The sequence below is a fragment of the Struthio camelus genome, chromosome W (assembly GCF_040807025.1).
Source record: "Struthio camelus isolate bStrCam1 chromosome W, bStrCam1.hap1, whole genome shotgun sequence".
NCBI classification, from domain to species: domain Eukaryota; kingdom Metazoa; phylum Chordata; class Aves; order Struthioniformes; family Struthionidae; genus Struthio; species Struthio camelus.
Window position 1 is genome coordinate 47,796,231 of NC_090981.1, and position 24,433 is coordinate 47,820,663.

General features: G+C 37.8%; 1 protein-coding gene across 1 annotated transcript in view; it reads left to right on the forward strand.

Moving 5' to 3' along the window:
- LOC138064333 (3',5'-cyclic-AMP phosphodiesterase 4D-like) overlaps positions 1-24,433 on the forward strand; it is a 182,368-nt gene that overhangs the window by 89,275 nt on the left and 68,660 nt on the right. The gene's annotated exons all lie outside the window — the stretch shown is intronic.

Here is a 24,433-nt window from a genome sequence, read left to right on the forward strand (position 1 = left end):
CTGCAAAATGCTCCAGGTGAGCAATGAGAGAATATACTAATAATATATATGTATGTGTTGGGATGAAGCTTAATTTTGTTTGTTTACGGGTCTTTGTGGTATTCTTGTCCCATGTATATCTCTCTCCCAATATGCAAGAGTACTCCTGAAATAGAGACATGTGGATGCTGCTTTAGCCTTTTCTGTTTTCCAGACTCTCATGGAACAACAGTAACGCATTGTAGTGTATATACTGATGACTCTGCCCTACAGGCAGAGGCAAGAACTGAATGTTCCTTCCTAACATGTGATTGCTATGTTTAATATGTTTTGAATATGCCCCTTCTCCTAATAGCTAAGGACGTTTTATTCAAATGCTTTGATAAACGGCAACGGGAAGGAAAAGTTCTTGTGTGTCAGATGCTGCATCTACAGACACAGAAGATACGGATCTAGTTTTCTGTTTTCTGAGGGCTCCCTGCTTGTAGATAGAGAAAGTTCACTTGAAAAGTATTCCAGATCGCTCTGGATCCAGATTTTCAGTTCTCCTGTAAGTCCCTGCTGCCTTGCACTGTAATGACATTCGAACTGCTTTCGAACTGCTGTTTCAGTTTGTTGCCACTGATGCCTGGTGTGTCTGCTTTTTTCTCCCCTTTGCTGCCATTACTTCTGCATCCAGTGGACTTAGTTCGTGAACCAAAAGGATGAGCTTAGTTGACTTTATCCAGAGTTGCTCAAATACTTCCATATTCTCACAGCTGTGGGAAAGTAATGCAGACACCTGATGAGGCTTGATGTGGAGCTTTCTGAATCTGACAGACTGTATTTGCTTGAACTCCTTGCTATTGAGAGTAGTTGTTCTTTTGGCTTATTTTTAAGATTATTATTATTATTTTTAATCTTTCTTTGTAGATATCTTTTTCTTCCTGTAATTTGGCCATATGTGCAACTAACATACAAAAGTATGTTCGTGGAGGAAAGTGACAGAAGTAGGGTAAATTCCTCATGGTACCAGTGTTTGCATGGATGAAATAAACAGCCTGATATGGCTCAATCATCTGAAGGTGGTTATTCAGAGTGCTTAGTGAAAATGGCTATTAGTGTTTTTGATGTGATGAGGAATCATGTAAAGTATGAAGCTGTCCAAAAAAGTTTAAATAAACTGTAAAGCATTACACTCTAACTTTAGCTGATCCAAGTTGATATGGCAAAGTTTTGTGGAAAGACCAACGTTGTTTCAGTTTAAGTTAACTGAATGATTTTTGAGAAAAATTATTCACCTTTATTAATTCAAAAAAGATCACATTTTAGTACTAATTTCCTGGTATAGATTTGGTGAAATGTGAACTTCTAACAGTTCAATAAATATGTTGAAGCAGACCCTGGAAGAGAAATTTCTTAGCCTACCAAATGAACTTTGTTATTTCTTATTAGTATTGAACTCTAGTACCTCCTGCTGTGTGAACTTGATCATGACCACCTGCAGCTATTTTTCTTTAAATTAGGCATATGAAACATTTCTAACGGTTTCTTTTTAATTACAAAATATGTCATCCTTATGGAAATATTGTAAGTAATGTGGTAGCATGCTGTTGAATTAATTCCTTGACAGTTGCTATTGGAGAGGCACATTCTGTTTAAACAGAAGTGACTCTGGAAAAATGTCTCCTTACATTTGTTGAGTACAACCAAAGATTTCACGTCACATACTGATCACATCACATCTTCCACAGTTCCTTTGTGTCTGTTGGATTGAACTTGTATCATCGAAGTTATATATATGGTCTGAAATCAGTCATTTTATTAAAGACCTGCTAGTGGATAAAGAAAAATGTCACTGTTGAACCTGAAAAATTTTGAATAAAGATCATGACTTTTATTTCTTGCGTTGTTATCATACAGTTTTCAAAGATTTTTTTGTGTTTCTAGGATTTCAGCAGCATGACAATCAAAGTCTTGGTTCACTGGTCTCAGAATTTCACTGAACATAATTATTCCATATGGAAGACAAACTTGCAGATGTGTGTGAACACTGTTTTTTTAATGAAATAGAGAAATAACTATGCACATCATGAACCAGCTGAAGCTTCATTTAACATTATGGAATAATACAAACTGCAGGTAGAAAAGATAATATTACCATTTCCAGTTTTTCTGACAATACAATAGATATAGTACTGACTAGTGCTGCTGCAAGTTGGAGGATTGATGCTGTAAGAGAAAATTTTTGCAAGAGATCTTGTCATTGAAAATATGTTGCTAATATTTATTTTTAAATTTCCTGATAGTTTATTTTTATTCCGTTACTTGTACTTCATGTCCTGAGACAACACAACATATATAATCTTGCTAGTTCTCTACTCTCTCCTTGGCTGGTTTGCACAGTATTGTTATGCATTCTGCTCTTGGTAGACTATGGAGTTGCATTTAACCATGTGTTATGATATAGGTTTATATAGTACTTAGCTCCTTTTTCACTGTCGCTCACAGCATTCAGTAAGAATGTCTACATTTATGTTGTGTATGCAGACTATTTATCTATTCTCTTAGTTGATTTCTTTAGATAGTTTTTTGTTTCTTTAAATGATTTCCTCATAAATAAATTCCTCCATTCCTGAAATGTCTATTTTGCTGATGTCTTGAACTGTTCAGAATAATCTAGGTGTGTTATTGCTTTGACTTCTGTGATTTACCATCTGGTACTTCTGAAAATACAGCTAGATCTTATTCTTTCCGACACTCCTCCTATCTGATTTGATTTCTTATAATGTTACTTCTGTGATAGGATAGGGACTTTAGTTAGCACTGATCAGCTATAGAAACAAACTTTTTTGAATATTTTTATAATAAAAGATTAAACTTTATTTATGTTTTGGAAGGGGTTCTTTTTTTATATAACTGGGTGGACAACTCAATGTATTTCTGCAGCACATATGGATTCAGACAGTGTTATGAATTTCAACAGAGGTTGTTCTTTATCAAAAAGCACTCTAAAATAGATTATTAGTTAATATTTTAAAGTCAAACTTTCAGCCTGTATTCAGGTAAATTAACACAGCTTTACTGATCAGTAATGCACCATTAGTTGTAAATATTTTTTAACGGCAATTTTTTTGCATGGTATTGTAATAGTTAGATTTCTAAGGGAATATACTCAGGCATTTTGGTTCAGCCGAAGGAAGTAAGATTCTACTTTCAGGTGATATTTGATGAGAGTGCCGGTATATGTGGAGGAAAGAATAAAGTCTGAATGTTACACCGTGTGGGCGTTTATCTTGGAACATTGTGTCAGAAGTGAGTCAACTCTTGTGAAATAGGAAAGTAGCTATATTGCAAGAAAATGAACCAACAAGGGGGATATGTTTAGCAACTGGGCCTACTTAAACTGCAGAATTTCAACGACTTAAAAAAAAATAGTGAGTGGAACAGAATTAGATCTATTGTCAAGAATAAAGGTTACTGTGTGCCTCAGCAGCACTCGGCCCACCTTTTACCTTGAGAATCCCTGTAAAAGCCTAGAACTCTGAGACCATTTTGAATTCAGAAAGGTATTACTTTTAAAAGGTGTATTTTCAACAGCTAGAATTTGAGTTCTGGGTAAACTACAGAATGGTAGTAGGAGGTGGACAAAATAAATGGTTATCTCATTCAAGTATCAAAACTTTAAAAGCAAAGTTTTAACTACTGATGGGTTCAAAAGATGTGGGACCTCACATAAGGACACGCAGAGAGCCTGCAGCAATGTTGCTAAGAGCTTAGCTGCATGCAGAAGTTGGGGGAAAAACTCATGTCCGAATGCAAGGTGTACATGGAGCACCCATAGAGAGGAAATGCAAAGGAAAACAGAGAGCTATTTGCAAACAACTGACTCACTGAGAAGTTTTCCTCTAAGTACTTAAGGCTAGATTGTCATAACCCTTGCTAGGGTGTGGGGGAGTGAAGAGGAAGTTAAAAACTTCCTTTATTCCTGTGCTTATTTCTGCTTAGATGATGACTCATGGAGATGGCAAGAGCGGGGGATCTTTGTCCGTCATTCCCTCTATGAGCAAATGATCAGGGAGAAGGAACATCTTCCTGTTACTCCTCTGCTCACCAGCCAGAATAGCTATTCAGCAGTAGGGTAGGATACTCTGCAGCAAAAGAGTAGAGTGATGTATTCCTCCTCCACAGAGAGTGTGGAGGAACTGCAAATGAGTTCAGTCCTGGGCCTGCTCCTATCACAGTACAGTTCTGTCAGACAACAATCTTGGCTTTAGGAAATAGTTGTAAGTAACCAATTCATCAACAAAAATGGGAAAAGTTCAGCAGAGAGCTTGCAGTATTCCAGGAGCACTTTTCCTAATAAATTTGCATTACTTCCAAATAAATGGATTTTTCTGTGATTGCCAATGGTTAGGTCAATTTGTTAGCTGATAGAAGGATGTTTAGAGGGAAATGGGCACATTACATATGTTTTCCCTTCTTGCACCCCCCCATCTGTAATACTGTGTTTGCAATGGAAACAAGGGATAGAAAAGGCAAAGGTGGGACATTGCAAAGGGGCAAATTGAAGCCCATTCAGTGCTGCTGCCTTCCTCTTAATATCAGGAACTGTGGCTGACTGGCAGAATAGATGTTTTAAGCAGAAAATTTGCTTACACAGCAGGTGTGGCATAGGAAATGCCTGAACATAGAGAAAGTAATGCCCGAAGCACCGTTAACTCTTTCTACATATTTTCTGACACATTCTCTCTGTTTGGGCTAGTAACTTATGCCCACAGTGAGAATGCTGTCTGAGAAAGAATAGCTGGATTTGACCCCTAATAAATAAATTCCTTCAATAGTCAATTACTGTTGATAATATTGAGTAATTTTGGATGCATTGACATGCGTACATTGAAATTCCTTTTGCACTCTGGAGATGGAGTTATAGCAGGAATATTCTAATGTATTTCTGACAAAGCAATTGCAAATGAGCTTCTTTCCTCCCACTCGTTCTGGATTTCTTCCTTTCTGTCTTCCACCCTCTCAAATCTTTTATGGATGTTCCTACTAATGTTTGCAGCCATCCCGTTCTGATCAGATCTCAAAATCTGTTCTCCATGCTTTTCTTCCTTCTGCTTCTGATATTTGTGACATTAATACACATACTTTTGTCATCATTCTCTCTTTTTCGTGACTCATCTTCTGGTTCAGCTCCAGCCTACCTTCTTAACTGTTAGTTCCAGCTTTTGAAGCAAGTCTTCTTCCTTCCTTATCTCAGATTTGGACAATACTTAAAAGTTTGCCTCTCATAACTATGCTGTTTTAGAACATGAAAACACTCCCACCTCTGTGCAAACTGAAGTAGCAATCCTAAACTATAACTCAGATGTCACCCACAGTTATGCAGATTAAAAAAAAAAACTGTAGGCTAATAATATTTAGTCTAAATTATACCACCAAAAATTTTCCATTGTTGGTCTGAGCGGGTCTGAAGGAGAGCTTGACAGCTCAGCTACAGTAGCAAACCTTTGAAGCGTAGTTGAGTCTTTTCTCTTTGGAATTCTTGCGTATTTCCATCAGAGGTGTCCTCTGTTCCTGTTCTTTCTCTCCCCAAGAATTATCAGCTGCACACGAGGCTCTGTCTCTTTTAACGATGTGGAATACTTTCATACTTCTGAACCTTTTCACCATGTGCTGGAATTCAGCCCATCTTTGAGATTCTCAATGGATTGCTTAGGCTCTGTTTCCTAGGAAGGGCTGAGGGAACCTCAACCCTTCATATCAGAATTATACCCACTTTCGTGTTTTACTGCCTCCTTACATGAACTGGACAAAACAATTCTTCTCAGCAACCAGCTCCAGCCCTCTTGCATTTGCTCTTTGAGGGAACTCTTGTCTCACCTTTGTAATCATTTACTACAAGGATAAAATTAAATGAACCTGAGGCTCCCGCTTTGTGGTTTTAAGAGAGTATACTTACCTCAAAGAGTGTACACTTAAATGGAGTACAGAGAAAAGTGATAGGAAAGGAAAAAATAGATTGATAGCTGAAACGACAAGAGATCAAAGTTATCACACTCTTGTTGTCTGTATTCTTGTCACTGCATATGCTTTATAAATAATGTCCTTGAATAGCCAACTTCAGTCTCTTGCTGGTGCAGAACATTGCATATCATTGATTTCCCATCAGGAGTCTATTTCTATATTACATGATACATGCTGAGATCTAGACATTGCTAAGTAACAATAGTCTCTGAGTGACAACATAAGAGCAAATGCATTAGAATGGGAGGGGAACACTTTACACATGGATAGTTAAGAAAAAAATAATCAAATTATTTTTTGTCTACAAGCATCTACTTCTGGGCTTTTCAGAGGCTGCTTTGCTTCAGACAACAAAATGCCGAAAGATCTCTTAGTTCCTTTAAAAATATCCTCTTGAAAGCAATTTTCAACTGTTGTTAGTCTCTTCATGAGAAACCAGCTCAACAGCACAATCTAGACAGTAAAGGCTCAAGTCTCGGGGGTGTTGCTAGATGGTTTTCAAAATAAAGCAATCCTCCCAGTTCAAATACTCTTGCTTAATCATCTCTTGATAGAGCAAAATAGGCTGTCTGTGGTCTTGTCTCTTTTTCTGCGTTTTTCTCTTCAGAAATGGCAACCCGTCTGTCTCTGGAACCTGTTGATGTAGGAGACAAAAAAGAGAAGCTACAACAAGAAACAAGATGAGATAAAGCAGTCATAAATGACATTTCACAAAGAACGTATGGTTTGCTAATAAGACCTTGAAGTGAGTGTGGGCTGGGGGTGGGGTGGCTAGCAAAAGGGTGGCACAGGCTCTGGCTCTGGGTTTCTTTGCAGGCCCTACTGGCATCTCACTCTATGTGCCATCCAGCAATTCACTCAATTTGTGTACAATGTGTTTAAAGCACCCCACCACCGAAATATGTGCTACTTTCCTTCCACATTCTGAATGTTTACCTATTTTCTTTAAACTGCCTTCTCCTTGGGGTAAAAGATAATATCTTAAATCCTCTCTTGCAAGGGTGAAAATTACTTTTATATCCAACAAGTACCCACCTTGTGGTGAGAGTTGGCAGGGTCCTCACTAATGAGAGGCCCTACTGTTTGTCATAAGTTGTCAAGCTGCAAGCATCGTAAAACTGTCTGACTTAAGCTTTTATTCATCTTGTTTTCTCTTCCTTATAGTCTCAAATTGTACTGTACTTACCTTTAAGCAAAACTAAGCTGGCATAAAGGGGATACAACAATCATACCGGTTACTCGTGCATATAGTCACTTTTACAGACCTCTGTGTCTTGCATCCTGTGCCTTTTGGGATTACTTCCTCAGATGAAAAATCTGAGGTAGTAAAATTATATAGAAATAACTGTCTTGTGTTTCCTTCTTGTGTTTCCTACAGATAGAACCAAAAGTTCCTATATACCTCTTAAAATAACTAGATTGCTAGCAAATAGGAACATGTAGAAAATAAGTAGAACACTTTGACAACTGCTGAACATACTTATAGCACCTGTTATCAAGACTTTACTTCTATTGAATGTGCTTGTTCATATTTTCCAAACTGTCCAGTGGTTTCTTTGGTTGTTCAGTACCTCGAGCAGCAATGCAGTCTCAGCTAGTCATTCATGTCTTCTTAATCAGGTGCTGGATCAGAAGCCTGATCAGAACTTTTGCTATTTTACGAGCATCTGCTATTTTCATGATTGCTTTTTACTCTTCATTTGCACTCTGGTACAAAGATTTAATTAAAGTAGTTAAAATAACAGACAACAGATGTGATCTACTGAACTAAAAGTCACTACTCTGAGATCCTTCTGTGCATGAACAGAAATTAACATAATTATATTGCAGTAATGTTTTCAGTTGTTCTGTGTATTGAATCTGGTTAGTCACTGGTACCTTGCACCTTTTTAATAGCTAGGAACACGGGAATTCTCAACAATTATCTACTGCCCTTGCAACAGATGCTTTGAAGATGTGAAATGCCTGCCTTTTCTGATTTCCTGCAGGCATCACTCTCTACAGTTTCATTCATTTCTGTTTTATTACATTAAACAATATACAATACTATGCTCTTGGATGCATTGTCAGCAGCAGAGATGGAGACTGAAACCTCTGAAGCTTATGTACTGTAATGGCAAGCTCATCAAGCTCAAGAGTATCGCACAGTGAATAATGTGCAACTTGCCTAATTCCTCAAGAAAGCAAAATGCCGTATTTTGTGATTGTTCACATTACAAGACCCAAAACAAGAGTGGATATGTTTTAAATCTGTGCACGTTTTCTTCAGCTATAGGGTTTTACGTTTGTAAAAAAAGTGTGTGTGTATGGAAGAGGGAAGGAGAAACTTAGTTAAAAGTAGTTTTTTTCCTAGAAAATCTAATTAGAATTAAATATATACTAATTAACTAGCTTGTGCTGACCATAGTGTTGGTTGCTGAGTTGCTGCCTAGTGGACTTTATCAGTCAGCAGGATAGTCAAGACAAAATGGGATGCAAATTAGAATAAATTTATCTGATCATTTTTTTCCTAATCATGTCTTTTTTTTTTTCCATATTATTCACTAATACTAGGTCCTTGTTCATTTTCCCTTTGCTTAACCATATGCTGCTATTCCATTTCTCACTGCATGTCGACTCCCTCCCCTATTCAGTTTTTGTATGTTGCTCTACTTTAGCCTCTCCTCTGGTTGGCTTTCTCCATGAGAAATTCCTCTAAATTATAAATGTGAAGTTCTTCAAAAAAAATGTATGTCCAGTGTACTGTTTTAAGGCCAAATCAATGAACAGAAATTAAATACTCAAACCACAGTAAAAGTAGTGGGTTTGGACAAGAGAATGTGATTTCAGCTCTAAGTGCATTGAGGACTAGCTGTGATGAATCATATTTATTCTTTTGGTTTATGCAGTTCACCTATCACAGTATCTCTAGGGAAAAAAAGCATTACAAAATTAATAGTGCAATAAGGTAAATATCCTATGGTCAACAGTACTAAAAAAGTCCATTCACAGAGCTGAATGTTATTCTCTTCCTTGTAACAAAACCACTCTCTCAGGAAAGTATCTGTAGGCTTTGCAGTATGTCTTGAAGGTCTGGCAAAAGAAAGGCCTCAGGCTTTGGCAGACCAAAGGTTAAAATATGCGTAGAAATGATGTTACGGCTTTTGCCATGGGTCCAATAAGGTTTCCTTGTGTTTTATAGAAGAGAAAAGGACCACTTGCTGACATAAGAAGGTATGTTGTAAGTGGCCTTAGAAACCCCTATGCAGCTTTTCACTGGAGTCTGTGCTGGGAATGACTGAAGCTTGAGAAACACAAAATTTTCATCCCAAATGGGCAAAAATATAATTTGCCTACTTGTTGCTCCCTGGGTGTAGTAAACAGAAGACACACAATAGGTTGTCCAGCCTACTTGCATAGAGAGGGTATAAGTGATGCAAAGAGGATGGTCTCCCTTCCATACTTACCTTTGGTTGTTTTGCTGTTTTAACCACTGGTCTACGTAAAATGAGCTTCTGCATGCTTTCAGTAAAGTGCAGTCTCAGCCACAGAAGCCTTAATAGCTGCACAGTCTAGATCTACTAACGTGGAAATGTGGAACAGATAGCCGTCTCCAAGCTGATGGTAATGCAGTGTGATCTTATCTTTTCCCTTACCAGCCTTACACATGCATTGATATTAGAAGAGGAGAACCGTTGTAAAATTTGAGAAATTATTATGCGATGCCTTTTGGGCTCTTTGAAAAGAGCTACGCAAGCACAGTGCTCTCTCTTTAGCCAGGGACTGCAGACTTGTTAAAACCACTCTGTCAGTATTTTGAAGACAGTTGATAGACCAAAAATGAAACTGACACAATTGATCTTTTATCTGTCATCACAAGGAGATTGACCATCATAATCTTTGCATCTTCTTCAGGCTGAAAAGCCTCAAGGAGATAAAAAAAAGCTACAGATACTGCTAAAGCTCTTTCAGTGGGTTCTTGCTAAATATTCTCTTCTTACTTCCATGAACAGGAAAAGAAAATAAATAAGGTAAAAATACTGGTGTAGCAACTCAGTTTCCTAGAGTGAACAGCAATTTGCTTAGCACACCCACATTGGTGCATGCCCCAGGGTGTGTGTCAAGGATATGGACAACTACTTCAAGCATTAGCCCTATTTCCTTCTGTTTTCTCCCTTTTTTTTCCTTTTTCCTTTTCCCTTTTTTCCTTTTTTCCTTCTGCCTCCTCCTCCCCCCCCCCCCCCCCCCCCCCCTTTCTGGAGCTGTAAAATGAGCATTCACATTACAATAGTGTTTTCAGAGAGGAAATGACCCATGGCAGGAAGCCTGGAGGGGGGGAGAGGGGATGGGAGGCGGCAGGGAAGACTTTGGGTGTTACAGCTGAGAGGAATAGCTAGTAAAAACTCACTTACATAAATCTCATCAAAATGACGTTTTTGTATTCTTTCCTATTTAGCAGTTGTTCTCACAAAACTCCAGTATTACTAAAAAGCCAAATCTACTTCTGATGTAAGAATTCCTTTCTGGGTGCTATAGAAACAAAAGTAAAATCATGGTATCACCAAGGCAACATAGAAATAACATTGCAACCATCCTTTCATTAGGGGCTGTGAGGCACTCATAAGTTATGGACTGGACATTAGCAGTAGCAGATGTATTTGAAGATTAGTATTCTTTGGTAGATAGCCAGAGATGTCACACAAGGTGACTGTGTAGGAAAGAGTTTAATTTGTCTGGGTCAGTAAATGGGTGCATGGAAGAATAAAGACTCTTAAACTACGAACTGAATTTCTAACTGTTTCCTTCATGTGTGAGAAACTAAGAAGTGCAAGTTTTTCAGAGTGCCAGACAGAATCTAGGAAGGTTTCTCTTCAGTAAAAGCAGACAAGGTAAGATACATGGCTTAATATAGCATTTGATAAGAACAAGAGGCGAGGGGGGAAAAGGTCACCTTTAGTTTCCTCTTAGAGGAAAACACCTTTAAGGTTGGGATTACCTGTTGGAACATAAGTATAAAATAAACTACAAAAAAGGTTGATTATACTAAAACAACAAAATTTTAATAATAATAATATAAACTTTATAAGCCAGGGAACATTTGGGGTTTAGGCTGTCTTCTGACATTCCTTTTGCTGGTATAAAATAGTGGAACTTTGCCTCTTGCCGTGTGGTGTTTTTGCAGAACCTAGCCTCAACGTTAGCTGTGTCATCAATGGTTATATGACATTTTGTAAGAGTTTTACTTCTGGAAGTTTACATATTATTGGTAAAGTCTGAAATCTGGAAAAAATGACAGTAGTTTTAGTTATGGAACCAAATTTATATAGTGGTAGTTTCACAGTACATAACAGTTTTGTTAAGGTAGGCAATGGTTACATTAGCAGCAATAAACAATGTATCTTGAGCTCTGCAATATCTCACTACAAATTTGTATCCAAATCTTTCACATTATTGTGTCTTAAATCCATTTAAATGGCTAACAAGCCATCTTTTCCCTCTCGTCTCTCTAAAGTAAATTGATTTTTTTTAAAAAAGCTTTAAAATAAATCCCTAAAAAAATAAATTTGCAACATCATTGTAAGGCATAGGTTCGATGGATGTGAAATGATGATATTTGCAAGCACTTTTATTTATTGACTATGAGAAATTGCATGTTAGCAAGTTAATTGCCTGACTCTCAGGTGAACACAGCAGGATTAGATGATGTTCCTGCCCAGGCATTGAGTCATAGCCACATCTTACATCTATACAGCACTGTGTGTACTGCCAGAAGTCTTCTCCTGTGTGCTCATTCAGTGCTCCGGGAGACTCAGAGCTCAAGCACAAATTTGTCTTTTAAGAGCTGCAGAGACTTTTATAAGTGGACACAAGTGTGGCTACTTTTGAAGTTTGACAGCAGACTTGACTGCTGTGTATGTATACCTAGGGCTAAAAAGTCTTTTTCATACTGTTGTTGCAATTTCATGATAGCAGCCAGAGAAGCTGATATTTATTAAATATAATACTTTTTTGGTCGTACAAGGATCATTGAACATTGAGGCTTGTGGCATAGTGAAGAATGGAAAATGGTGACAGGTTGTCTAGTGTTTGAAGTAATTCCATCATTTTAGATGGCATGGTTTATCTTTTGGCATTACAATGTTGTTTGAATTCAGATAATTCCTCCCCGCCCCAAACTAAAACAATCACAATTGGAACAAAGGGATACAGAGTTTAAATGTGCACAGAATGGGCTTCTGTGATCCTGTATGTTCAGGTCTCACTTCATTTTGTTATTCAAAATAGAAAAATATCTACAATGATATTGTAATGCTGTGACCCACCCCAGTTCTATCCTCCTCACAGTGAGTTCTTCATTTTTCAGATTTTGAATATTAAAAGCAAGGAAAAAAGTGTGAAAGTTATTTGGGAATTTATTTTTGGAGCAGGTCTTGTGTGCCCTGCGTTTGCTGGTCTTAGGATAAATTGTTGAGATGTCACTGACAAATTCAGCACATGCTGTAACTATCCATGCTTGACCAATTTTTGTTAAAGGTGGCAGATAATGCAGTTTGAAAATTAAGAGAGGCCTTGTATTGATGCAGGAGGGCACTTCAAATGTCATGCAGATGAAACCTGATGACATTTAGCTGTGTTTTCTTTTTCTTTATTTCATTATTTAGTTAGTGTAAACTTTCAAAGTGGAAGAAAAAGCTCCCGTTTTTGTTGTGACATTCAATGAAAGACATTTCAGGTTTCCTCCTTCCTCCTTTTATTAAGAAACATATATATAATACATAAACATATATCATATAGGGTGAGGGCAGTATTGTGTCTGATAGTTCACTGAACATGTTTTGAAGGAGAAAAATATGAAGTTAAAAAGAAAATAAGATTAAAATGTATCACAGCTTTGCAATTTTTTAATAAATAAATGTAGTAGATTTAATCTATTTATGTTTTACTGGAGCATTTGATATGATGCCCCATAAAAGATGATTTGTTGGGGTGAAGACAGTGATCAGTTTAAGAATTGCAAGTTGGATAAAGACTTGCCAAAAGGGAGGCAGCAGGTTCTTGTGGGAGGTTGATGAGAGGTTACCCAAAGATTTCCTTTGCAGTTCAGTTGACCTGATTTATTTCAATTGTGGAATGTCATCAATAGAAAGAAGGTTAAGACTGTCTTCCAAGATGATGTTAGTGGCCTTTTAGGCTAGCTGAAATGGGATGAAATTTCATAGCTTGAAATGTAAAGTTAGGCACTTAAGACACTTAGTAACAAGTATTTCTGCTATAAATTGGAGGCTTATCAACTGCAAAAAACAGAAGAGAAAACTAATTACAGTCTCTTAATAGGTTGCAGATTGACAATGTAATCTTGAGAATGTAAGATTGCTGTGAAAAAGAAAAATGGGATTCTAGAATGAATCACCACATTTCATTAGAAGTAGAATCAAATATCCTAAAAAGCAAAGCATGTACACAAATGCATTTACTCTCCTAATAAAAGTTATGTTCTTAGTTTAAACGTACCAGATTAAGCAGTTTTTTACAGAACGAAGACACCATCTAACATTGCTTTTTTTTTAGTGTCAGGATGCTCCCTCCCCAAAGCACTGATGAGACTGGAAGAGCCTTACGGGATGCTGTAAAAGCCAACATATTTACCCAATAAAATTTCTGCACAGCATTAAAAGTCTATACATGCAGACACTGGTGGGAAACTACTGTTAAGAATTCTACTAATTGTGTTCCATGATCAGATTCATGATCATGTCATACAATTTGTCTCACAAATTAATCAAAACCCATTGTTGCAACTCACATAATTGAAAGGTTGCTCTGAAGTCTCATTTCCCTGATGGTGGACTTATTTCCAGCCTAAATTTATTCCTGGCCACTTCATACCCATTTGGTTTTGTACTCATACTTCCTTCAGTTTAAGCAATACCTTAATGAGATGTGGTGATTCACCTCTGGAAATAGGGACTTAGCTCTTGATATATGACTTTCCTCTTCTGGTGGGACTTCTGTTATAATAAACACATTACGCAATTAAGTATGTTTTCAGCTAGACTACTTCCTCTTCTGCAAGGTTGTTCAAAGTGTTTGGCTTTTTTGTTTGTTTAGACTCAGAGTTGCCTCTGGAGAGAGTAAATTGTTGGAATGAATATTGACAAGTGTTTTCAGTGAACCTAAAGGTTTTGCAAAATCAAAAAGATAACCTGGGAAAAATAATTCTCTCCCCACCTCCCAAGTCTCAAACTTTTGGGAAAAAATGCCTGTGTTTTTATAACTGATGCTGTTGTGTTTTGTTTTTTTTTTTTATGGCAGTAGTGCTGTGTTTTGCATTGATGCAATGACTGATGCAGCACAAGATTTTCTGGTGCTGTTAGAGCATACTATCTGTAGTGTTCAAAAGTATTTTTGGACAACATCTTTGGTAAAATTCGAAGATATGGCTTTTCCTTATGGCATATATGTCTCTTTTGCAAAGCCTTTCAGTCAAGTGACTGAAAGTCATAGGGCAAGGTAATAAAGCCTTTCTCTTTAGGGAAAGACAGATCTGTTTTCTAGAATATGTTTCCACCTCTGGCAGATTTCTCACGTTTCTGTCTACTGAAGTCTCGCAGTGTTTACAGTTTGAGTTATTCAACTTTTTTGACCACTGAGTTTAAACAACAGGTTATGCAGACACATAATAGCTTTTGGCTCTGGCCGGAGTCATTTTGTTCCTTTCTTTCCTCTTCATCTTTGAACTTCCCTTTTCCACACAAGTTCAGTATGTTCCTATCTTTGAAGTAAATCTTGGGACAGCAACTTTTAGAATTGCTGTTGATAAAAATGAAATATACTGTTGGAAGGATAATCTCATGCTAACTTGAAATGAATTCAGCTAGTTTTTTTTATGCTGTTAAAATTCAAAATGTCAGTGGCCAGATCGGTAAATACAACCACAGTGGGAAATGATGTAAACATTCAGGGACTCTACAAAATATAGTGATTTCTCCTTATTACCAAATGTTCCTCCATATTTGTCTCTTCTTGTATCTTTACTACTGTCTTGCTTCATTTTTTGCTTTGGATTAGGTTGTCAGGATTTCTTACTAAAATTATAAAATAATGATATTAATGACAAAAGACAAAAATGTCATAAAGACAAAAATGTCCATGATAAAGCAATTATAGTGAATTCATATTTTAACGCTTCAGATTTCATGATAAAATATTTTAATTTGCAGCTTTTAATCTCGAAGTCTTTTTGTGGTTAGGGTTTTGTTCTCTTTTGTTTGTCTGGGGGATTTATTTTTGCTCCCTCCTCCTCCCCATGTTTTGTAAGTGAAATGACTTAAATTACATCAGTATAGACTCTGGAGTCAGCTGATACATAGTAGGAAACAGGGCATGTGGGACAAAATGACCAGTAAAATATGCTCAGGAGAGATTTGGTACTGAGTGAATGATATACTGCTGTAGGTAGTCATGAAGTGCACTGGTGGAGGTGCTTGGAGGAGATTTTAAGAGCACTTTGTCTGAATGCAGCAAGTAATGTTAATCTGTAGTTTTCAAGAGCACTAAATGCAGCTTTCAAACAGCATGAGGGCTAACATTCATGAAAGAGGTTTCTTGCTCCTCAGAACCATTATTTCTAATGCTTTATGAGCCTTGATGGTGTTTTTGACAGATCCTCACTTGCCTACTGTACGTCTATTTCAATATCAGATAGCAAAAGAGAGTTAATACTTTGGGTCTCTACTCAGGATAGGTTTTATCAGAGGTAGATTGCAGAATGTTTAAAACTGGGAAGAGCTTTGTCTGACGCACACTGTGTAAACAAGCTGTGGGTTGGGCTATCATTATATAGGCTATATGGGCTATCATTACATAGAACTAATAAGGAGAAAATCTGAATTGAAACATGAGAATCTACAGTTCCCACAAATAGTGGGTTTGTGTTACCAGAAGTTGATAACCAATTAAAAGAGCATTAACATAAGAACTGCTGTACTAGGTGGGAACAAGGGTTCATTTAGCCAAATATCGTATCTCCTAAACATTCATTTATGGCTCCTGTCAGAGCCTAGGAACTGTGCAAGCATGTGTAGTACTTCTTCCTAATATTCTTCCACAGTCTAGTTATTTTCATATCAGTGATCTCCTGAGGTGGAGGTGGTTTCTGTGTTTTTTTTTTTTTAGGTAGCTTCAGTAGATGCTTCTTCTGCAAACAGACTTCTCAAGTCTCCGCTTGAACATCCATAAACTTTTAGCATCCTCAAGAGCCCTAGCAAGAGTTGCACAGCTCAGCTAGCAGCTGTGTGGACAATCTTGTCCCTTTGTCTGTTTTAAACCTGATTCCTGCCCTCTTTGCTTGACCCTTCCCTTTTGTTTTGGAGAATAAAGATGGTGATAAACATGAGTGAGTTCATTGGAGGACCACCAAGATGCTCGGGGGGCTGGAGCACTTGCCGTGTGAGGAGAGGCCGAGAGACCAGGGCTTGCTCAGACTGGAGGAGGCTTCAGGAGATGCATGGCAGGAGAGTGAGAGACAGTGGTCGCTAATCGAAGGAGTGGAGGTTTCGACTGGATATAAGGAAAATATTTTTTGCTATGAGGATAATTTAGCGTTGGAGCAGATTGCCCAGAGAGGCTGTGCAAGCTCTATCCTTGGAGGGTGACGCAACAAGACCTACTAGAACAAAACTCTGATCAATGTGGTCTGAAGTCAATATTGACCACTCTTTGAGCAGGAGGTTGGACTAGACACCTCCCGAGGTTCCTTTCAAGCTTGAATGATTCTATGATCAGTCTAATCTATTTCTTTATGCTGCTTATGAACGTGTTTATTATTATTATTTTAGTAACTGTTTGCAAAGAAGCTTTTCCACACGTTTGATCATCCTTTTTACCCATCTCTGAACCTCTCTGAATTCTACAATGCCCTTTTTGAAACGGAGACAGGCGCTACATGCAGTGTTTCAAGGTGTGCTTGAAGCATTGATTTATACAGTAGTATAATGATGTGCTCTGTTTTGCTTCCTGTTCCTCTCCTAATAATGTCAAATATCCGGTGGATTTTTTTGCTTGTTTGTTTGTTTTAACCATTACTGAACACTGAGGTGATGTTTCAATGGAGCCATAACTCCATGGTCTCCTGAGTAGTAAGGGTAAGCTCAAAGCTGTGGATTTATATATGGTTAGTTGTTTTTTTGTGGGGGGGGTTGATTTTTTTTTGTTTGTTTATTTTTAGTTTGCTTTATTTTCATGTGCATCACTTTATATTCACTATATATATCACTATATATATGTTAAATTTCACTGCTATTCTATTGTCTAGTCACTCAGAACTGTGCTTGTGTTCTGCTCTTCTTCACAGTTAGCTGTTACTTTTACTACTGTGACTTTATATCACCATTAAGCTTTCTCACCTCATTGCTTAATCTTCCTATTGATTGTTTATGAATTCATTGAATGGCACAGGCCTTAGTACACATTCCCATGAAATTTCACTAATAATCACTTTCCACTGCAAAGACTAACCATTTACTCCTGTCTTCTGTTTCTTGTCTTTTAACTATTCATTTATTCATGCAAAGACCATCTCTTATTTCAATATCTGCTTAGTCCTCTAAAAAGCCTTTGCTGAAAGCCCTTTGCAAGTCCAAACAGATTATTAGTTGAAACCCAACCATGTGACCCCTTCCGAGATTTTGAATAGGTTTGTGAAGTGCGATTTCCCTTTAGACAAGCTTAAATGGCTCTTTTCCAGAACAAATTTCTCAAGATTTCCATTAGTTCTGTTTTTTACTTTAATTTCTCTTTATATTGTATCTGTAGATTTACCTAATTAACATGATTTTTCTTCTTCTGACTGACAAATGTTATTTTTTTTATTGCTTTTCACATCTACTTATATTTCTTGCAATCTCACAAACAAGCAGGCTAACATAGAATATTTCAAAATGAAGTACCTGGTCTACAAAGAGTTCAGTGATGCAGAAGGGATCTTTGTGCTCAAAGCAGACAGCTGTATGAAACACTCTGGGACTGCTGTAAGAAGTGAAATGCAGTGAATTGCTTGGTCAGCATTAGTAATATATTAAGGGGAAAACCTGTACACGCAGTAGCATGATAATAGTGCCTTGGAAGAACATCCCTTTCATATCATTCCTTGTTATTGTCGAAATTAAAAACTTATATTCAGATTTAAAAATTCAGATGCTTGCCCTGACAATTTCAGCAGGTTAGCTCTGTGTATTCTGTTCTGGAGAAAAGGTACTTTAAAACATGTGTCTTCAGAGTCCCTGTGTTCAACTTTACTCTGATAACAGTTTTAACTCTTCTGAATACTAGTTGCAAGAACGCCTACCTGTTGATTTATAGATGCTTTGTTTTTATTACTCTTACAGTTAATCATAAATGAGTTAGGAACTTTTCACCAGGAGTGGTTTTCTGAGACATACACTTTGGTTACAGTCATGGAAAAATATTAGCTTACGAAACCAATAAGAACAGCATAATCTGGCATGACAACAGTTTAATTAATTGTCCTTCTTCATCAATTTCTGCTTTGTGTTTTCTTATTCTAAGCATAACTCTAAGCTTTCACTGTGCAGAACATCATGTAAAACCACATTCCAGTCACAAGGCAAGTTCCAGCTGGTAAAATAAACTCCTTTGTTTACCATTAAGTGCTAACTCCTAAGCTAATGCTATTATATAGAATATGAGAATGGAATGCATCTGTAGATCAGTGTTTTGCTAAGTTAACTTTAGAGTTAAAACAATATAAATTGTCCACACCGTGCTGAAGGCATACAGTCTTTTCTTTTGAAGAGTCTTTTTTCAGAGGTAAGAATACTAAATAACAAAATCACGTTAGAATATTTAAAAGATTTGTGTGTTTACTGATAATTATTTCCTTCCTCTCAAAGTAGAAGAGTCTATCTTGAACATAATGCAATACAAAAGCAAATTAACCTCCTTGCTGAATAAAAGCGAATTAACCTCCATACTTCAGCAGTATTCTGAAGCCTGTGCCTGGATTTTGTTGTATTGTAAATCACCATAGCATGGAATACTGCAACGAAAATTGTGCACATTTTAAAATTATTCTACTAAATTATCATAGCCATTAACAAGCAGGATTTGTTCATAAGAAAAAATGATAAGTATACATACATTCTTTGACATACCTCTTTGTCTGGGAAATCATCTTGTGAATGTGATGTGTCACATTCACAGAAGCCTTGACCCCTTTCAAGTATTTGCAGGAAATGCATTAAGTGATTCAAAGCAAGAGTTACACCTAGTTCATTTGCACTGTACGCATGACTGTAAACCAAACATTTTGTTGATACAGTTCCTGAAGGATCCGTGAACACTGACCGAGTATGTTGACACGTCATGAAGCTAAATAATTTTGCAGCAAGATTTCAAAAGACTTGCCAGTCTGACCTCCTATGAACTGCTCTTCCTGGCAAATAGGTATAGGGACTGAAAAATCTCTAACTGCTAGGAATTTGGTTCTCATTCCTTTGCCCTTTTGCCTTCAAAGCATCATATGAGTTCAATACCTTTCTGTTTTACATAAACAGTTAATTTAAGATTAGTATTTGGTTAAAATTCTGATCAGGTTGAAAGCTGATGGGAGCTTTGCCATTGGCATCAATGAGAGGACAATATTTAATGTATATTGTTCTTTACTGTTACATAGTACCTGTTGGAGACCTGGATCTTAAGTTATATAGCCAGCACAGACATTTGGAAAATCAATTAATTTACTTGCTGGGCCTGCTGTTCAGTTATTCATTGAAAACTGGTAAACGATTTATCAGGTCCTCCTGCTCAGTTTTGGAGACATGATTTTTTGATTCCTCATATGGAATATCACCAGGATTTAGCTAAAGATAGGTTAATGTCAGAGTATGAGGCCTTTTTCTGATCAGAGTTCGTTCTTTCTAAACAGAATCAAAAATGCAAGCATTGATACAATGAAAAATAGATTAAGAACAACACGTTAATCTGCGTATTTTTTTCAGGCTATAAAACGTGTTCATATTTCAGTAGCCTTAAGTCACTTCAGTCTGCTGTTATTCTTTTTATTTTCTTTTATCCCAGTAAGGTCCCAGAAATCCTGTAGGTTTTCCCTGTAGAACCTCAGAATCTTATATGCCTCTATCCTAGCCTTACCCAGACTGCAGTCTTTGAATAAACAACACTCTGGTCACTGGTAGCCTGTTGGGCTTTGTGGAGTTCTGGGATAGTTAGTCTCCTACCCTGTTACAGACTTTATTTCTTCAAAATAGCATAACTTAAAGCATCACCTGACGTTCTCCAGAGTAGGAATATGGTAATGGAAGCAAGAGAAACAACTATGGAGGAAGGAAAGCATCAATATACTTTGTTTCTGTGGAGGCTAGCAGACCTCCAGTCTTATCTAGCTCTGTACAAAGTCAGCCTCCCAAAGCAGTGTGGCATTTGCAGTTAAAAATCGTTTGACTTAATTTACTCTTCCCCAAACCTAATCTGACCTTCACAGGACTAATCTGGACAATGCAATTATTTCTTTTAATTATATTTCTTCCTTTCTTAGTTTCTTTATCTAAAATTACAGGTCCTTTTCATCTTTTTACTGAAGCTGTCATTAAAAAGGGCTGTACCAAGATATATTGTAGGAAGTTCTGATATCCTTCCTCCTCCTCTTGCTACAAGGAATAAAAGGGGCGTTATGGCTATCGTTGCTTTATCTGCAGGTTTCCTGCTTAAACGTTTATTATCAGGACCATCTGATATTAGTTGGGTCAATATATTGCAATACTGCAATTCTGCAATTCTGACTGCAGGAACTATTTTGGGGCTGTACTCTGTTTTGGGGTAAAGGCTGAAACAGGCTAAATGTGAGATGAATCAAAGTGTTCTTAGTGCTATAAATAGTGCATCACCTGATTCTTTATGCATTGTATTCTAATTCAGAGTAAAATGTGACAGAGTCCTTTTTTCTTATTTGTTGCACAATAATCGTTGCATCTGATGAGAAGGGTTGCATTATCCATTGCCAGTTTTTCACATTGAATATAAGAGTAGAATTGCATAGTGTATATGCCTCTGTGAACCATTCTTGATATGTATGTACTTATTTGATAGTGAATGTTAGGTAATTTGTTCTGATCCTTTATCAAATCTTTTACTAAATAGAGTGAAACAGATTCTAATCTCCCTGTTTTTATATCAATATAATTTCTTTTGTCTTCAGAGGAGTTCTCTTTGTTCTCATGGAATAGAGATTCAGGATCTGGTCCATCATCTCATATCTACTTCTTTCATCTATCAGTAGTCAATAATTTGCATAATGGCCTGCTTATTTAGGGATATTACATATACTTACAGTCAGTGCATGCACCAGTGTGTGTAATTGCAGTCACTAGTGATTCTCCTAAATGACATTATTAATATTTCATAGTTAGGCCAGACTTCTTTAAAACAAACAGAAATAACACAAATTCCAAAATTAAGCATGCAAAATCTTTGTTATAAAGTTAACTATTATTTACTTATTTTGTATTCCATCTCAAATGTGTGCTGGTCATGTAGCAGAATGATTGTAAACAGACTAACCCTGTCTTACAGAGTTAATAACCTAATTTTAGTATAACACAATGAATTCAGAGAAATAAGACAAGGAAGGAAACAGATATAAACAGGTACAAGAACTGTGATATTTATGATTATGCTCACAGTTTGAGGGTCCCTTTTAGAAGGTAATATTTTTACCTTGGCATTGTTGGGGCTGTACATCAGGAAATGGAAAGCCAAACAGAAGTATTAAGAAAGCTTTGCAAATAGATATTACAATGAAAGTTCTGCAGTCTCGCGACTGTAGTTCAAAGTTCACTTCTGGTGAATTAATGAGGGTTTTTTTTCCCCTCCTAAAAACAAAACAAAACAAAACTTTTAATTGGATGTGAACTGGTATAGATCTCTTAAGAATTTTTTTTTTTAAACAAGCATCTTGAGTTATCTATTTGTAGATTATTTTGGGCTTTAAACCTCTTATTCAATATCTAGCCATTAGCCAAGTCTCCTTTCCCTGTTTCTGTCTTATTTGTGGCTATCCGTCTCGACACCACAGTATGCATTGAGTTTCTTAAGCACAAACACAAAGGAACGTGTAGTGCTAAATTCATACTGCTGTTGTCAGCTCATTGAGTTTCCAAGGTACTAGCACAGGATAACACAGTTCTTGAGTTTAGGTATAAGGCAATTTAATAGGTGTTACTAAACTTTGCCTATGTTTCCTGTATCTCTTACTGAGATCGCAAAGAGCTTTGGCCTTTGGAGTTGTTAGTACATCTTTTGCTAGTAGAAGAATCTGCTATTATACTGAATCTGGAAAAGCTGTCTGAACGTTGTGTGAGTGATATTATGTCATCTTATGACATTAGAATAAATATATGGTAAGAATAGGAAATTACGTTCAACGTTTGTATGAGCTTCTGAAATACACTAGATAGAGGTACATTGGGAATGTTTGGTTTTGTGACTGCTTGTTTCCCAGTAACGTGAATGTTTCATTTTCATTCCAATGATTGACTTACAGAATATTGAAATTTAAAATGTACGCCATGGAAAGCAGAGAATATTTGATAAACCAGTTTTATAGCACTAGTTTCATCTCAACTGCATGAGACTTGTAGTATTTAACACTGAATACATTCCAAATCTCTAAGGTTATCAGCAGTACATGCTTACAGCAATGAAAGCCAACCACATACTGGGCCACATCAGCAGGAGCACAGCCAGCAGCCAGGGGAAGTGATTATTTAGCTCTACTCAGCACACATAAGGCTGGGTCTGGAACACCGGGTCCCGCTTTGGGCCTATCCAGTACAAGAGGGATGTTGACAAACTGGAAAGACTGCAGCAGAGGGAGGCTACCAGCATGGTCAGGAGGCAAATGGCATTCAGGGAGAGGCTGAGGAGGGAGCTGGATTGGTTTGGCCTGGGGAACAGAAGGCTCAGGAATATGGGGAGTGGATTTCAGTCTTCCATGACCTATAGGGTGCATGTAGAGAAGACAGAGCCGGAGTGTTCTCAAAGGTGCACAGCAAAAGGTCAAGAGGCAGCAATCAGAAGTTGCAACAAGGGATAAACAAGTTGGGCAAAGGGAAAAATTATTCACCAAGAGCGTGGTTTGGCACTGGAAAGGGCTGCACAGGGAGGCTGTGGGGTCTCCAATGGCAGAGTGCACCAAAGCTCCACCTGAACAACCTGACCCAACTTTGAAGCTAGCCCTGCTTGGAAAAGAAAGTCAAACTAGATGTCTTGGAGAGGTCCTTTCCAACTTCAGTTTTTCTTATAATCTACTTTTTCATTTGTTGATTATGTGTATTGCTGTAACCTATTAAAGGTTATCTAGTTACAAGGTGTGTCACCTGGAAGAGTTCTTGCTGCATCCTGAGTTCTTGACATTTTGTTCTGGCGTTTATAGTTTATATGCATAAATGATTATTTATGCATAATTTTCATCGTAGCCACAGCTACTTAAATCTTTCATGATATTAACAATTTCTGGGTGTTATAAGGTCGTGGATATTGTGATGCTATTCAGTTTTTTAGAAAAACAGTGCTTCTGGGGCTGAAAGTTGCAGACTAGAGCGTGTATTTGCTGATGATACAAAACTGGGGGGAGTGGCTGATACATCGGAGGGCTGTGCTGCCATTCAGAGGGACCTAGACAGGCTGGAGAGACGGGCAGAGAGGAACCTCACAAAGTTCAGTAAACGCGAGTACAGGGTCCTGCACCTGGGGAGCAATAACCCCATGCACCAGTACAGGCTGGGGGCTGACCTGCTGGAAAGCAACGCTGCAGAGAAGGACTTGGGAGTGCTGGTGGACAACAAGTTGACCAGGAGCCAGCAGTGTGCCCTTGTGGCCAAGAAGACCAATGGTATCCTGGGGTGTGCCAGGAAGACTGCTGCCAGCAGACAGAGGGAGATAAACCTTCCCCTCTACTGAGCCCTGGTGAGGCCACACCTGGAGTACTGTGTCCAATTGTGGGCTCCCCAATACAAGAGAGACACGGCACTCCTGGAGAGAGTCCAGCGAAGGGCGACTAAGACAATGAAGGGACTGGAGCATCTCTCTCATACGAGGAAAAGCTGAGAGCGCTGCGATTGTGAAGTCTGAAGAAGACTGAGGGGGGATCTCATCAATGTGTGTAAGTATCTGAAGGGAGGGTGTCAAGAGGATGGGGCCAGACTCTTCTCTGTGGTGCCCAGTGATAGGACAAGAGGCATTGGGCACAAACTGAACCACAGGAAGTTCCATCTGAACCTGAGGAAAAACTTCTTTCCTGTGAGGGTGACTGAGCACTGACACAGGTTGCCCAGAGAGGTTGTGGAGTCTCCTTCGCTGGAGATGTTCAAAACTCACCTGGACGCGATCCTGTGGAATGGGCTCTAGTTGGCCCTGCTTGAGCAGGGGGGGT